This window comes from Patiria miniata, unplaced genomic scaffold, assembly GCF_015706575.1.
Source record: "Patiria miniata isolate m_02_andy unplaced genomic scaffold, ASM1570657v1 HiC_scaffold_29, whole genome shotgun sequence".
NCBI lineage: Eukaryota > Metazoa > Echinodermata > Asteroidea > Valvatida > Asterinidae > Patiria > Patiria miniata.
In genome coordinates, this window is record NW_024037068.1 from 7,239,388 (window position 1) to 7,256,788 (window position 17,401).

Consider the following 17,401-nt stretch of genomic DNA (forward strand, 5'->3'; position numbering starts at 1 on the left):
ATACCTTGTTCGGAAGCTTGTGATGAGGCCTACAAGCTGGCAAAAGGACAGGTCCTGAAACGCAGCAGTTGCGGAGAAAATTCAAGATTTAGCGCATCAATGCCAGTAGTACCCCTATGAGCAGTCAGTCTATACAGCAATGCCTGCAAGCGCCAGCGACACGAACTTCGTATATTGCGGTCTAAAGGTACCTTAACCTGGGCAGTTCTGCACAAACTATGCCTTGTTCGGAAGCTTGTGATGAGGCCCACAAGCTGGCAAAAGGACAGGTCCTGAAACCAAGCAGTTGCGGAGAAAATTCAAGATTTAGCGCATCAATGCCAGTAGTACCCCTATGTGCACTCAGTCTATACAGCAATACCTGCAAGCGCCAGCGACACGAACGTCGTATATCGCGGTTTAAAGGTACCTTTACCTAAGCAGTTCTGCACAAACTATACCTTGTTCGGAAGCTTGTGATGAGGCCCACAAGCTGGCAAAAGGACAGGTCCTGAAACCCAGCAGTTGCGAAGAAAATTTAAGATTTAGCGCATCAATGCCTATAGTACCCCTATGTGCAGTCAGTCTATAAAGCAATACCTGCAAGCGCCTGCGACACGAACTTCGTATATCGCGGTTTAAAGGTATCTTTAGCTGTGCAGTTCTGCACAAACTATACCTTGTTCGGAAGCTTGTGATAAGGCCCACAAGCTGGCAAAAGGACAGGTCCTGAAACCCAGCAGTTGCGGAGAAAATTTAAGATTTAGCGCATCAATGCCAGTAGTACCCCTATGTGCAGTCAGTCTATACAGCAATACCTGCAAGCGCCCGCGACACGAACTTCGTATATCGCGGTTTAAAGGTATCTTTACCTGTGCAGTTCTGCACAACTATACCTTGTTCGGAAGCTTGTGATGAGGCCCACAAGCTGGCAAAAGGAGAGGTCCTGAAACGCAGCAGTTGCGGAGAAAATTCAAGATTTAGCGCATCAATGCCAGTAGTACCCCTATGTGCAGTCAGTCTATACAGCAATGCCTGCAAGCGCCCGCGACACGAACTTCGTATATCGCGGTCTAAAGGAACCTTAACCTGGGCAGTTCTGTACAAACTATACCTTGTTCCGAAGGTTGTGATGACTCCAACAAGCTGGCAAAAGGACAGGTCCTGAAACCCAGCAGTTGCGGAGAAAATTCAAGATTTAGCGCATGAATGCCAGTAGTACCCCTATGTGCAGTCAGTCTATACAGCAATACCTGCAAGCGCCCGCGACACGAACTTCGTATATCGCGGTCTAAAGGAACCTTAACCTGGGCAGTTCTGTACAAACTATACCTTGTTCGGAAGGTTGTGATGACTCCAACAAGCTGGCAAAAGGACAGGTCCTGAAACCCAGCAGTTGCGAAGAAAATTTAAGATTTAGCGCATCAATGCCAGTAGTATCCCTATGTGCAGTCAGTCTATACAGCAATGCCTGCAAGCGCCAGCGACACGAACTTCGTATATCGCGGTCTAAAGGTACTTTAACCTGGGCAGTTCTGCACAAACTATACCTTGTTCGGAAGCTTGTGATGAGGCCCACAAGCAAGCAAAAGAACAGGTCCTGAAACCCAGCAGTTGCGGAGAAAATTTAAGATTGAGAGCATCAATGCCAGTAGTATCCCTATGTGCAGTCAGTCTATACAGCAATGCCTGCAAGCGCCCGCGACACGAACTTCGTATATCGCGGTCTAAAGGTACCTTAACCTGGGCAGTTCTGCACAAACTATAACTTGTTCGGAAGCTTGTGATGAGGCCCACAAGCTGGCAAAAGGACAGGTCCTGAAACCCAGCAGTTGCGGAGAAAATTCAAGATTTAGCGCATCAATGCCAGTAGTACCCCTATGTGCAGTCAGTCTATACAACAATGCCTGCAAGCGCCCGAGACACGAACTTCGTATATCGCGGTCTAAAGGTACCTTAACCTGGGCAGTTCTGCACTATACCTTGTTCGAAAGCTTGTGATGAGTCCCACAAGCTGGTGAAAGGACAGGTCCTGAAACAAAGCAGTTGCGGAGAACATTCAAGATTTAGCGCATCAATGCCAGTAGTACCCCTATGTGCAGCCAGTCTATACAGTAATGCCTGCAAGCGCCCGCGACACGAACTTCGTAAATCGCGGTCTAAAGGTACCTTAACCTGGGCAATTCTGCACAAACTCTACCTTGTTCGGAAGCTTGTGATGAGGCCCACAAGCTGGCAAAAGGACAGGTCCTGAAACCCAGCAGTTGCGGAGAAAATTTAAGATTTAGCGCATCAATGCCAGTAGTACCCCTATGTGGAGTCAGTCCATACAGCAATGCCTGCAAGCGCCCGCGATACGAACTTCGTAATTATACCTTGTTCGGAAGCTTTTGATGAGGCCCACATGCTGGCCAAAGGACAGGTCCTGAAACCCAGCAGTTGCGGAGAAAATTCAAGATTTAGCGCATGAATGCCAGTAGTACCCCTATATGCAGTCAGTCTATGCAGCAATGCCTGCAAGCGCCCGCGACACGAACTTCGTATATCGCGGTCTAAAGGTACCGTAACCTGGGCAGTTCTGCACAAACTATACCTTGTTCGGAAGCTTGTGATGAAGCCCACAAGCTGGCAAAAGAACAGGTCCTGAATCCCAGCAGTTGCGGAGAAAATTCAAGATTTAGCGCATCAATGCCTATAGTACCCCTATGTGCAGTCAGTCTATACAGCAATGCCTGCAAGCGCCCGCGACACAAACTTCGTTTATCGCGGTCTAAAGGTACCTTAACCTGGGCAGTTCTGCACAAACTATACCTTGTTCGGAAGCTTGTGATGAGGCCTACAAGCTGGCAAAAGGACAGGTCCTGAAACGCAGCAGTTGCGGAGAAAATTCAAGATTTAGCGCATCAATGCCTATAGTACCCCTATGTGCAGTCAGTCTATACAGCAATGCCTGCAAGCGCCCGCGACACAAACTTCGTTTATCGCGGTCTAAAGGTACCTTAACCTGGGCAGTTCTGCACAAACTATACCTTGTTCGGAAGCTTGTGATGAGGCCTACAAGCTGGCAAAAGGACAGGTCCTGAAACGCAGCAGTTGCGGAGAAAATTCAAGATTTAGCGCATCAATGCCAGTAGTACCCCTATGAGCAGTCAGTCTATACAGCAATGCCTGCAAGCGCCAGCGACACGAACTTCGTATATTGCGGTCTAAAGGTACCTTAACCTGGGCAGTTCTGCACAAACTATGCCTTGTTCGGAAGCTTGTGATGAGGCCCACAAGCTGGCAAAAGGACAGGTCCTGAAACCAAGCAGTTGCGGAAAAAATTCAAGATTTAGCGCATCAATGCCAGTAGTACCCCTATGTGCAGTCAGTCTATACAGCAATACCTGCAAGCGCCAGCGACACGAACGTCGTATATCGCGGTTTAAAGGTACCTTTACCTAAGCAGTTCTGCACAACCTATACCTTGTTCGGAAGCTTGTGATGAGGCCCACAAGCTGGCAAAAGGACAGGTCCTGAAACCCAGCAGTTGCGAAGAAAATTTAAGATTTAGCGCATCAATGCCTATAGTACCCCTATGTGCAGTCAGTCTATAAAGCAATACCTGCAAGCGCCTGCGACACGAACTTCGTATATCGCGGTTTAAAGGTATCTTTAGCTGTGCAGTTCTGCACAAACTATACCTTGTTCGGAAGCTTGTGATAAGGCCCACAAGCTGGCAAAAGGACAGGTCCTGAAACCCAGCAGTTGCGAAGAAAATTCAAGATTTAGCGCATCAATGCCAGTAGTATCCCTATGTGCAGTCAGTCTATACAGCAATGCCTGCAAGCGCCCGCGACACGAACTTCGTATATCGCGGTTTAAAGGTACGTTAACCTGGGCAGTTCTGCACAAACTATATCTTGTTCGGAAGCTTGTGATAAGGCCCACAAGCTGGCAAAAGGACAGGTCCTGAAACCCAGCAGTTGCGGAGAAAATTTAAGATTTAGCGCATCAATGCCAGTAGTACCCCTATGTGCAGTCAGTCTATACAGCAATACCTGCAAGCGCCCGCGACACGAACTTCGTATATCGCGGTTTAAAGGTATCTTTACCTGTGCAGTTCTGCACAAACTATACCTTGTTCGGAAGCTTGTGATGAGGCCCACAAGCTGGCAAAAGGACAGGTCCTGAAACGCAGCAGTTGCGGAGAAAATTCAAGATTTAGCGCATCAATTCCAGTAGTACCCCTATGTGCAGTCAGTCTATACAGCAATGCCTGCAAGCGCCCGCGACACGAACTTCGTATATCGCGGTCTAAAGGAACCTTAACCTGGGCAGTTCTGTACAAACTATACCTTGTTCGGAAGGTTGTGATGACTCCAACAAGCTGGCAAAAGGACAGGTCCTGAAACCCAGCAGTTGCGGAGAAAATTCAAGATTTAGCGCATGAATGCCAGTAGTACCCCTATGTGCAGTCAGTCTATACAGCAATGCCTGCAAGCGCCCGCGACACGAACTTCGTATATCGCGGTTTAAAGGTACGTTAACCTGGGCAGTTCTGCACAAACTATATCTTGTTCGGAAGCTTGTGATAAGGCCCACAAGCTGGCAAAAGGACAGGTCCTGAAACCCAGCAGTTGCGGAGAAAATTTAAGATTTAGCGCATCAATGCCAGTAGTACCCCTATGTGCAGTCAGTCTATACAGCAATACCTGCAAGCGCCTGCGACACGAACTTCGTATATCGCGGTTTAAAGGTATCTTTACCTGTGCAGTTCTGCACAACTATACCTTGTTCGGAAGCTTGTGATGAGGCCCACAAGCTGGCAAAAGGAGAGGTCCTGAAACGCAGCAGTTGCGGAGAAAATTCAAGATTTAGCGCATCAATGCCAGTAGTACCCCTATGTGCAGTCAGTCTATACAGCAATGCCTGCAAGCGCCCGCGACACGAACTTCGTATATCGCGGTCTAAAGGAACCTTAACCTGGGCAGTTCTGTACAAACTATACCTTGTTCGGAAGGTTGTGATGACTCCACAAGCTGGCAAAAGGACAGGTCCTGAAACCCAGCAGTTGCGGAGAAAATTCAAGATTTAGCGCATGAATGCCAGTAGTACCCCTATGTGCAGTCAGTCTATACAGCAATACCTGCAAGCGCCCGCGACACGAACTTCGTATATCGCGGTCTAAAGGTACCTTAACCTGGGCAGTTCTGTACAAACTATACCTTGTTCGGAAGGTTGTGATGACTCCAACAAGCTGGCAAAAGGACAGGTCCTGAAACCCAGCAGTTGCGAAGAAAATTTAAGATTTAGCGCATCAATGCCAGTAGTATCCCTATGTGCAGTCAGTCTATACAGCAATGCCTGCAAGCGCCAGCGACACGAACTTCGTATATCGCGGTCTAAAGGTACTTTAACCTGGGCAGTTCTGCACAAACTATACCTTGTTCGGAAGCTTGTGATGAGGCCCACAAGCAAGCAAAAGAACAGGTCCTGAAACCCAGCAGTTGCGGAGAAAATTTAAGATTGAGAGCATCAATGCCAGTAGTATCCCTATGTGCAGTCAGTCTATACAGCAATGCCTGCAAGCGCCCGCGACACGAACTTCGTATATCGCGGTCTAAAGGTACCTTTACCTGGGCAGTTCTGCACAAACTATAACTTGTTCGGAAGCTTGTGATGAGGCCCACAAGCTGGCAAAAGGACAGGTCCTGAAACCCAGCAGTTGCGGAGAAAATTCAAGATTTAGCGCATCAATGCCAGTAGTACCCCTATGTGCAGTCAGTCTATACAACAATGCCTGCAAGCGCCCGAGACACGAACTTCGTATATCGCGGTCTAAAGGTACCTTAACCTGGGCAGTTCTGCACTATACCTTGTTCGAAAGCTTGTGATGAGTCCCACAAGCTGGTGAAAGGACAGGTCCTGAAACAAAGCAGTTGCGGAGAACATTCAAGATTTAGCGCATCAATGCCAGTAGTACCCCTATGTGCAGTCAGTCTATACAGTAATGCCTGCAAGCGCCCGCGACACGAACTTCGTAAATCGCGGTCTAAAGGTACCTTAACCTGGGCAATTCTGCACAAACTCTACCTTGTTCGGAAGCTTGTGATGAGGCCCACAAGCTGGCAAAAGGACAGGTCCTGAAACCCAGCAGTTGCGGAGAAAATTTAAGATTTAGCGCATCAATGCCAGTAGTACCCCTATGTGGAGTCAGTCCATACAGCAATGCCTGCAAGCGCCCGCGATACGAACTTCGTAATTATACCTTGTTCGGAAGCTTTTGATGAGGCCCACATGCTGGCCAAAGGACAGGTCCTGAAACCCAGCAGTTGCGGAGAAAATTCAAGATTTAGCGCATGAATGCCAGTAGTACCCCTATATGCAGTCAGTCTATGCAGCAATGCCTGCAAGCGCCCGCGACACGAACTTCGTATATCGCGGTCTAAAGGTACCTTAACCTGGGCAGTTCTGCACAAACTATACCTTGTTCGGAAGCTTGTGATGAAGCCCACAAGCTGGCAAAAGGACAGGTCCTGAACCCAGCAGTTGCGGAGAAAATTCAAGATTTAGCGCATCAATGCCATAGTACCCCTATGTGCAGTCAGTCTATACAGCAATGCCTGCAAGCGCCCGCGACACGAACTTCGTTTATCGCGGTCTAAAGGTACCTTAACCTGGGCAGTTCTGCACAAACTATACCTTGTTCGGAAGCTTGTGATGAGGCCTACAAGCTGGCAAAAGGACAGGTCCTGAAACGCAGCAGTTGCGGAGAAAATTCAAGATTTAGCGCATCAATGCCAGTAGTACCCCTATGTGCAGTCAGTCTATACAGCAATGCCTGCAAGCGCCAGCGACACGAACTTCGTATATTGCGGTCTAAAGGTACCTTAACCTGGGCAGTTCTGCACAAACTATGCCTTGTTCGGAAGCTTGTGATGAGGCCCACAAGCTGGCAAAAGGACAGGTCCTGAAACCAAGCAGTTGCGGAGAAAATTCAAGATTTAGCGCATCAATGCCAGTAGTACCCCTATGTGCAGTCAGTCTATACAGCAATACCTGCAAGCGCCAGCGACACGAACGTCGTATATCGCGGTTTAAAGGTACCTTTACCTAAGCAGTTCTGCACAAACTATACCTTGTTCGGAAGCTTGTGATGAGGCCCACAAGCTGGCAAAAGGACAGGTCCTGAAACCCAGCAGTTGCGGAGAAAATTTAAGATTTAGCGCATCAATGCCAGTAGTACCCCTATGTGCAGTCAGTCTATAAAGCAATACCTGCAAGCGCCTGCGACACGAACTTCGTATATCGCGGTTTAAAGGTATCTTTAGCTGTGCAGTTCTGCACAAACTATACCTTGTTCGGAAGCTTGTGATAAGGCCCACAAGCTGGCAAAAGGACAGGTCCTGAAACCCAGCAGTTGCGAAGAAAATTCAAGATTTAGCGCATCAATGCCAGTAGTATCCCTATGTGCAGTCAGTCTATACAGCAATGCCTGCAAGCGCCCGCGACACGAACTTCGTATATCGCGGTTTAAAGGTACGTTAACCTGGGCAGTTCTGCACAAACTATACCTTGTTCGGAAGCTTGTGATAAGGCCCACAAGCTGGCAAAAGGACAGGTCCTGAAACCCAGCAGTTGCGGAGAAAATTTAAGATTTAGCGCATCAATGCCAGTAGTACCCCTATGTGCAGTCAGTCTATACAGCAATACCTGCAAGCGCCCGCGACACGAACTTCGTATATCGCGGTTTAAAGGTACCTTTACCTGTGCAGTTCTGCACAACTATACCTTGTTCGGAAGCTTGTGATGAGGCCCACAAGCTGGCAAAAGGACAGGTCCTGAAACGCAGCAGTTGCGGAGAAAATTCAAGATTTAGCGCATCAATGCCAGTAGTACCCCTATGTTCAGTCAGTCTATACAGCAATGCCTGCAAGCGCCCGCGACACGAACTTCGTATATTGCGGTCTAAAGGTACCTTAACCTGGGCAGTTCTGCACAAACTATGCCTTGTTCGGAAGCTTGTGATGAGGCCCACAAGCTGGCAAAAGGACAGGTCCTGAAACCCAGCAGTTGCGGAGAAAATTTAAGATTTAGCGCATCAATGCCAGTAGTACACCTATGTGCAGACAGTCTATACAGCAATACCTGCAAGCGCCCGCGACACGAAATTCGTATATCGCGGTCTAAAGGTACCTTTACCTGGGCAGTTCTGCACAAACTATACCTTTTTCGGAAGCTTGTGATGAGGCCCACAAGCTGGCAAAAGGACAGGTCCTGAAACCAGCAGCAGTTGCGGAGAAAATTTAAGATTTAGCGCATCAATGCCAGTAGTACCCCTATGTGCAGTCAGTCTATACAGCAATGCCTGCAAGCGCCCGCGATACGAACTTCGTAATTATACCTTGTTCGGAAGCTTTTGATGAGGCCCACATGCTGGCCAAAGGACAGGTCCTGAAACCCAGCAGTTGCGGAGAAAATTCAAGATTTAGCGCATCAATGCCAGTAGTACCCCTATGTGCAGTCAGTCTATACAGCAATGCCTGCAAGCGCCCGCGACACGAACTTCGTATATCGCGGTCTAAAGGTACCTTAACCTGGGCAGTTCTGCACAAACTATACCTTGTTCGGAAGCTTGTGATGAGCCCACAAGCTGGCAAAAGGACAGGTCCTGAATCCCAGCAGTTGCGGAGAAAATTCAAGATTTAGCGCATCAATGCCAGTAGTACCCCTATGTGCAGTCAGTCTATACAGCAATGCCTGCAAGCGCCCGCGACACGAACTTCGTATATCGCGGTCTAAAGGTACCTTAACCTGGGCAGTTCTGCACAAACTATACCTTGTTCGGAAGCTTGTGATGAGGCCCACAAGCTGGCAAAAGGACAGGTCCTGAAACCCAGCAGTTGCGGAGAAAATTTAAGATTTAGCGCATCAATGCCAGTAGTACCCCTATGTGCAGTCAGTCTATACAGCAATACCTGCAAGCGCCCGCGACACGAAATTCGTATATCGCGGTCTAAAGGTACCTTTACCTGGGCAGTTCTGCACAAACTATACCTTGTTCGGAAGCTTGTGATGAGGCCCACAAGCTGGCAAAAGGACAGGTCCTGAAACCCAGCAGTTGCGGAGAAAATTCAAGATTTAGCGCATCAATGCCAGTAGTACCCCTATGTGCAGTCAGTCTATACAGCAATACCTGCAAGCGCCCGCGACACGAACTTCGTATATCGCGGTTTAAAGGTACCTTTACCTGGGCAGTTCTGCACAAACTATACCTTGTTCGGAAGCTTGTGATGAGGCCCACAAGCTGGCAAAAGGACAGGTCCTGAAACCCAGCAGTTGCGGAGAAAATTCAAGATTTAGCGCATCAATGCCAGTAGTACCCCTATGTGCAGTCAGTCTATACAGCAATGCCTGCAAGCGCCCGCGACACGAACTTCGTATATCGCGGTTAAAGGTACCTTACCTGGGCAGTTCTGCACAAACTATACCTTGTTCGGAAGCTTGTGATGAGGCCCACAAGCTGGCAAAAGGACAGGTCCTGAAACCCAGCAGTTGCGAAGAAAATTCAAGATTTAGCGCATCAATGCCAGTAGTACCCCTATGTGCAGTCAGTCTATACAGCAATGCCTGCAAGCGCCCGCGACACGAACTTCGTATATCGCGGTTTAAAGGTACGTTAACCTGGGCAGTTCTGCACAAACTATACCTTGTTCGGAAGCTTGTGATGAGGCCCACAAGCTGGCAAAAGGACAGGTCCTGAAACCCAGCAGTTGCGGAGAAAATTTAAGATTTAGCGCATCAATGCCAGTAGTACCCCTATGTGCAGTCAGTCTATACAGCAATACCTGCAAGCGCCCGCGACACGAACTTCGTATATCGCGGTTTAAAGGTACCTTTACCTGTGCAGTTCTGCACAAACTATACCTTGTTCGGAAGCTTGTGATGAGGCCCACAAGCTGGCAAAAGGACAGGTCCTGAAACCCAGCAGTTGCGGAGAAAATTCAAGATTTAGCGCATCAATGCCAGTAGTACCCCTATGTGCAGTCAGTCTATACAGCAATGCCTGCAAGCGCCAGCGACACGAACTTCGTATATTGCGGTCTAAAGGTACCTTAACCTGGGCAGTTCTGCACAAACTATACCTTGTTCGGAAGCTTGTGATGAGGCCCACAAGCTGGCAAAAGGACAGGTCCTGAAACCCAGCAGTTGCGGAGAAAATTTAAGATTTAGCGCATCAATGCCAGTAGTACACCTATGTGCAGACAGTCTATACAGCAATACCTGCAAGCGCCCGCGACACGAAATTCGTATATCGCGGTCTAAAGGTACCTTTACCTGGGCAGTTCTGCACAAACTATACCTTGTTCGGAAGCTTGTGATGAGGCCCACAAGCTGGCAAAAGGACAGGTCCTGAAACCCAGCAGCAGTTGCGGAGAAAATTTAAGATTTAGCGCATCAATGCCAGTAGTACCCCTATGTGCAGTCAGTCTATACAGCAATGCCTGCAAGCGCCCGCGATACGAACTTCGTAATTATACCTTGTTCGGAAGCTTTGATGAGGCCCACAAGCTGGCAAAAGGACAGGTCCTGAAACCCAGCAGTTGCGGAGAAAATTCAAGATTTAGCGCATCAATGCCAGTAGTACCCCTATGTGCAGTCAGTCTATACAGCAATGCCTGCAAGCGCCCGCGACACGAACTTCGTATATCGCGGTCTAAAGGTACCTTAACCTGGGCAGTTCTGCACAAACTATACCTTGTTCGGAAGCTTGTGATGAGGCCCACAAGCTGGCAAAAGGACAGGTCCTGAATCCCAGCAGTTGCGGAGAAAATTCAAGATTTAGCGCATCAATGCCAGTAGTACCCCTATGTGCAGTCAGTCTATACAGCAATGCCTGCAAGCGCCCGCGACACGAACTTCGTATATCGCGGTCTAAAGGTACCTTAACCTGGGCAGTTCTGCACAAACTATACCTTGTTCGGAAGCTTGTGATGAGGCCCACAAGCTGGCAAAAGGACAGGTCCTGAAACCCAGCAGTTGCGGAGAAAATTAAGATTTAGCGCATCAATGCCAGTAGTACCCCTATGTGCAGTCAGTCTATACAGCAATACCTGCAAGCGCCCGCGACACGAAATTCGTATATCGCGGTCTAAAGGTACCTTTACCTGGGCAGTTCTGCACAAACTATACCTTGTTCGGAAGCTTGTGATGAGGCCCACAAGCTGGCAAAAGGACAGGTCCTGAAACCAGCAGTTGCGGAGAAAATTCAAGATTTAGCGCATCAATGCCAGTAGTACCCCTATGTGCAGTCAGTCTATACAGCAATACCTGCAAGCGCCCGCGACACGAACTTCGTATATCGCGGTTTAAAGGTACCTTTACCTGGGCAGTTCTGCACAAACTATACCTTGTTCGGAAGCTTGTGATGAGGCCCACAAGCTGGCAAAAGGACAGGTCCTGAAACCCAGCAGTTGCGGAGAAAATTCAAGATTTAGCGCATCAATGCCAGTAGTACCCCTATGTGCAGTCAGTCTATACAGCAATGCCTGCAAGCGCCCGCGACACGAACTTCGTATATCGCGGTCTAAAGGTACCTTAACCTGGGCAGTTCTGCACAAACTATACCTTGTTCGGAAGCTTGTGATGAGGCCCACAAGCTGGCAAAAGGACAGGTCCTGAAACGCAGCAGTTGCGGAGAAAATTTAAGATTTAGCGCATCAATGCCAGTAGTACCCCTATGTGCAGTCAGTCTATACAGCAATACCTGCAAGCGCCCGCGACACGAACTTCGTATATCGCGGTTTAAAGGTACCTTTACCTAGGCAGTTCTGCACAAACTATACCTTGTTCGGAAGCTTGTGATGAGGCCCACAAGCTGGCAAAAGGACAGGTCCTGAAACCCAGCAGTTGCGGAGAAAATTCAAGATTTAGCGCATCAATGCCAGTAGTACCCCTATGTGCAGTCAGTCTATACAGCAATACCTGCAAGCGCCCGCGACACGAAATTCGTATATCGCGGTCTAAAGGTACCTTTACCTGGGCAGTTCTGCACAAACTATACCTTTTTCGGAAGCTTGTGATGAGGCCCACAAGCTGGCAAAAGGACAGGTCCTGAAACCAAGCAGTTGCGGAGAAAATTCAAGATTTAGCGCATCAATGCCAGTAGTACCCCTATGTGCAGTCAGTCTATACAGCAATACCTGCAAGCGCCCGCGACACGAACTTCGTATATCGCGGTTAAAGGTACCTTTACCTAGGCAGTTCTGCACAAACTATACCTTGTTCGGAAGCTTGTGATGAGGCCCACAAGCTGGCAAAAGGACAGGTCCTGAAACCCAGCAGTTGCGGAGAAAATTCAAGATTTAGCGCATCAATGCCAGTAGTACCCCTATGTGCAGTCAGTCTATACAGCAATGCCTGCAAGCGCCCGCGACACGAACTTCGTATATCGCGGTCTAAAGGTACCTTAACCTGGGCAGTTCTGCACAAACTATACCTTGTTCGGAAGCTTGTGATGAGGCCCACAAGCTGGCAAAAGGACAGGTCCTGAAACCAGCAGTTGCGGAGAAAATTTAAGATTTAGCGCATCAATGCCAGTAGTACCCCTATGTGCAGTCAGTCTATACAGCAATACCTGCAAGCGCCCGCGACACGAACTTCGTATATCGCGGTTTAAAGGTACCTTTACCTGGCAGTTCTGCACAAACTATACCTTGTTCGGAAGCTTGTGATGAGGCCCACAAGCTGGCAAAAGGACAGGTCCTGAACCCAGCAGTTGCGAGAAAATTCAAGATTTAGCGCATCAATGCCAGTAGTACCCCTATGTGCAGTCAGTCTATACAGCAATGCCTGCAAGCGCCCGCGACACGAACTTCGTATATCGCGGTCTAAAGGTACCTTAACCTGGGCAGTTCTGCACAAACTATACCTTGTTCGGAAGCTTGTGATGAGGCCCACAAGCTGGCAAAAGGACAGGTCCTGAAACCCAGCAGTTGCGGAGAAAAATTTAAGATTTAGCGCATCAATGCCAGTAGTACACCTATGTGCAGTCAGTCCATACAGCAATGCCTGCAAGCGCCCGCGATACGAACTTCGTAATTATACCTTGTTCGGAAGCTTTTGATGAGGCCCACATGCTGGCCAAAGGACAGGTCCTGAAACCAAGCAGTTGCGGAGAAAATTCAAGATTTAGCGCATCAATGCCAGTAGTACCCCTATATGCAGTCAGTCTATGCAGCAATGCCTGCAAGCGCCCGCGACACGAACTTCGTGTATTGCGGTCTAAAGGTACCTTAACCTGGGCAGTTCTGCACAAACTATACCTTGTTCGGAAGCTTGTGATGAGGCCCACAAGCTGGCAAAAGGACAGGTCCTGAAACCCAGCAGTTGCAGAGAAAATTTAAGATTTAGCGCATCAGTGCCAGTAGTACCCCTATGTGCAGTCAGTCTATACAGCAATACCTGCAAGCGCCCGCGACACGAACTTCGTATATCGCGGTTTAAAGGTACCTTTACCTGGGCAGTTCTGCACAAACTATACCTTGTTCGGAAGCTTGTGATGAGGCCCACAAGCTGGCAAAAGGACAGGTCCTGAAACTCAGCAGTTGCGGAGAAAATTTAAGATTTAGCGCATCAATGCCAGTAGTACCCCTATGTGCAGTCAGTCTATACAGCAATACCTGCAAGCGTCCGCGACACGAACTTCGTATATCGCGGTTTAAGGTACCTTTACCTGGCAGTTCTGCACAAACTATACCTTGTTCGGAAGCTTGTGATGAGGCCCACAAGCTGGCAAAAGGAGAGGTCCTGAAACCCTGCAGTTGCGGAGAAAATTCAAGATTTAGCGCATCAATGCCATAGTACCCCTATGTGCAGTCAGTCTATACAGCAATACCTGCAAGCGCCCGCGACACGAACTTCGTATATCGCGGTTTATAGGTACCTTTACCTGGGCAGTTCTGCACAAACTATACCTTGTTCGGAAGCTTGTGATGAGGCCCACAAGCTGGCAAAAGGTGAGGTCCTGAATCTCAGCAGTTGCGGAGAAAATTCAAGATTTAGTGCATCAATGCCAGTAGTACCCCTTTGTGCAGTCAGTCTATACAGCAATACCTGCAAGCGCCCGCGACACGAACTTCGTATATCGCGGTCTAAAGGTACCTTACCATGGGTATTTCTACAAACTATACCTTGTTCGGAGGCATGTGATGAGGCCCACAAGCTGGCAAAAGGACAGGTCCTGAAACCCAGCAGCAGTTGCGGAGAAAATTTAAGATTTAGAGCATCAGTGCCAGTGGTACCCTATGTGCAATCAGTCTATACAGCAATGCCTGCAAGCGCCCGCGATACGAACTTCGTAATTATACCTTGTTCGGAAGCTTTTGATGAGGCCCACATGCTGGCCAAAGTACAGGTCCTGAAACCCAGCAGTTGCGGAGAAAATTCAAGATTTAGCGCATGAATGCCAGTAGTACCCCTATATGCAGTCAGTCTATGCAGCAATGCCTGCAAGCGCCCGCGACACGAACTTCGTATATCGCGGTCTAAAGGTACCGTAACCTGGGCAGTTCTGCACAAACTATACCTTGTTCGGAAGCTTGTGATGAAGCCCACAAGCTGGCAAAAGGACAGGTCCTGAATCCCAGCAGTTGCGGAGAAAATTCAAGATTTAGCGCATCAATGCCAGTAGTACCCCTATGTGCAGTCAGTCTATACAGCATTGCCTGCAAGCGCCCGCGACACAAACTTCGTTTGTCGCGGTCTAAAGGTACCTTAACCTGGGCAGTTCTGCACAAACTATACCTTGTTCGGAAGCTTGTGATGAGGCCCACAAGCTGGCAAAAGGACAGGTCCTGAAACCCAGCAGTTGCGGAGAAAATTTAAGATTTAGCGCATCAATGCCAGTAGTCCCTATGTGCAGTCAGTCTATACACAATGCCTGCAAGCGCCCGCGACACGAACTTCGTATATCGCGGTCTAAAGGTACCTTAACCTGGGCAGTTCTGCACAAACTCTACCTTGTTCGGAAGCTTGTGATGAGGCCCACAAGCTGGCAAAAGGACAGGTCCTGAAACCCAGCAGTTGCGGAGAAAATTTAAGATTTAGCGCATCAATGCCAGTAGTACACCTATGTGTAGTCAGTCATACAGCAATGCCTGCAAGCGCCCGCGATACGAACTTCGTAATTATACCTTGTTCGGAAGCTTTTGATGACGCCCACATGCTGGCCAAAGGACAGGTCCTGAAACCCAGCAGTTGCGGAGAAAATTCAAGATTTAGCGCATCAATGCCAGTAGTACCCCTATGTGCAGTCAGTCTATACAGCAATGCCTGCAAGCGCCCGCGACACGAACTTCGTGTATTGCGGTCTAAAGGTACCTTAACCTGGGCAGTTCTGCACAAACTATACCTTGTTCGGAAGCTTGTGATGAGGCCCACAAGCTGGCAAAAGGACAGGTCCTGAAACCCAGCAGTTGCGGAGAAAATTTAAGATTTAGCGCATCAGTGCCAGTAGTACCCCTATGTGCAGTCAGTCTATACAGCAATACCTGAAAGCTCCAGCGACACGAACTTCGTATATCGCGGTTTAAAGGTACCTTTACCTGGGTAGTTCTGCACAAACTATACCTTGTTCGGAAGCTTGTGATGAGGCCCACAAGCTGGCAAAAGGACAGGTCCTGAAACTCAGCAGTTGCGGAGAAAATTTAAGATTTAACGCATCAATGCCAGTAGTACCCCTATGTGCAGTCAGTCTATACAGCAATACCTGCAAGCGTCCGCGACACGAACTTCGTATATCGCGGTTTAAGGTACCTTTACCTGTGCAGTTCTGCACAAACTATACCTTGTTCGGAAGCTTGTGATGAGGCCCACAAGCTGGCAAAAGGACAGGTCCTGAAACCCAGCAGTTGCGGAGAAAATACAAGATTTAGCGCATCAATGCCAGTAGTACCCCTATGTGCAGTCAGTCTATACAGCAATACCTGCAAGCGCCCGCGACACGAACTTCGTATATCGCGGTCTAAAGGTACCTTAACCTGGGCAGTTCTGCACAAACTATACCTTGTTCGGAGGCATGTGATGAGGCCCACAAGCTGGCAAAAGGACAGGTCCTGAAACCAGCAGCAGTTGCGGAGAAAATTTAAGATTTAGAGCATCAGTGCCAGTGTACACCTATGTGCAATCAGTCTATACAGCAATGCCTGCAAGCGCCCGCGATACGAACTTCGTAATTATACCTTGTTCGGAAGCTTGTGATGAGGCCCACAAGCTGGCAAAAGGACAGGTCCTGAAACCCAGCAGTTGCGGAGAAAATTCAAGATTTAGCGCATCAATGCCTATAGTACCCCTATGTGCAGTCAGTCTATACAGCAATACCTGCAAGCGCCCGCGACACGAACTTCGTATATCGCGGTTTATAGGTACCTTTACCTGGGCAGTTCTGCACAAACTATACCTTGTTCGGAAGCTTGTGATGAGGCCCACAAGCTGGCAAAAGGACAGGTCCTGAAACTCAGCAGTTGCGGAGAAAATTCAAGATTTAGCGCATCAATGCCAGTAGTACCCCTATGTGCAGTCAGTCTATACAGCAATACCTGCAAGCGCCCGCGACACGAACTTCGTATATCGCGGTCTAAAGGTACCTTAACATGGGTATTTCTACACAAACTATACCTTGTTCGGAAGCTTGTGATGAGGCCCACAAGCTGGCAAAAGGACAGGTCCTGAAACCCAGCAGAGTTGCGGAGAAATTTAAGATTTAGCGCATCAATGCCAGTAGTACACCTATGTGCAGTCAGTCTATACAGCAATGCCTGCAAGCGCCCGCGATCGAACTTCGTAATTATACCTTGTTCGGAAGCTTTTGATGAGGCCCACAAGCTGGCCAAAGACAGGTCCTGAAACCCAGCAGTTGCGGAGAAAATTCAAGATTTAGCGCATCAATGCCAGTAGTACCCCTATGTGCAGTCAGTCTATACAGCAATGCCTGCAAGCGCCCGCGACACGAACTTCGTATATCGCGGTCTAAAGGTACCGTTAACCTGGGCAGTTCTGCACAAAACTATACCTTGTTCGGAAGCTTGTGATGAAGCCCACAAGCTGGCAAAAGGACAGGTCCTGAATCCCAGCAGTTGCGGAGAAAATTTCAACATTTAGCGCATCAATGCCAGTAGTACCCCTATGTGCAGTCAGTCTATAAAGCATTGCCTGCAAGCGCCCGCGACACAAACTTCGTATATCGCGGTCTAAAGGTACCTTAACCTGGGCAGTTCTGCACAAACTATACCTTGTTCGGAAGCTTGTGATGAGGCCCACAAGCTGGCAAAAGGACAGGTCCTGAAACCCAGCAGTTGCGGAGAAAATTTAAGATTCAGCGCATCAATGCCAGTAGTACCCCTATGTGCAGTCAGTCTATACCAACAATGCCTGCAAGCGC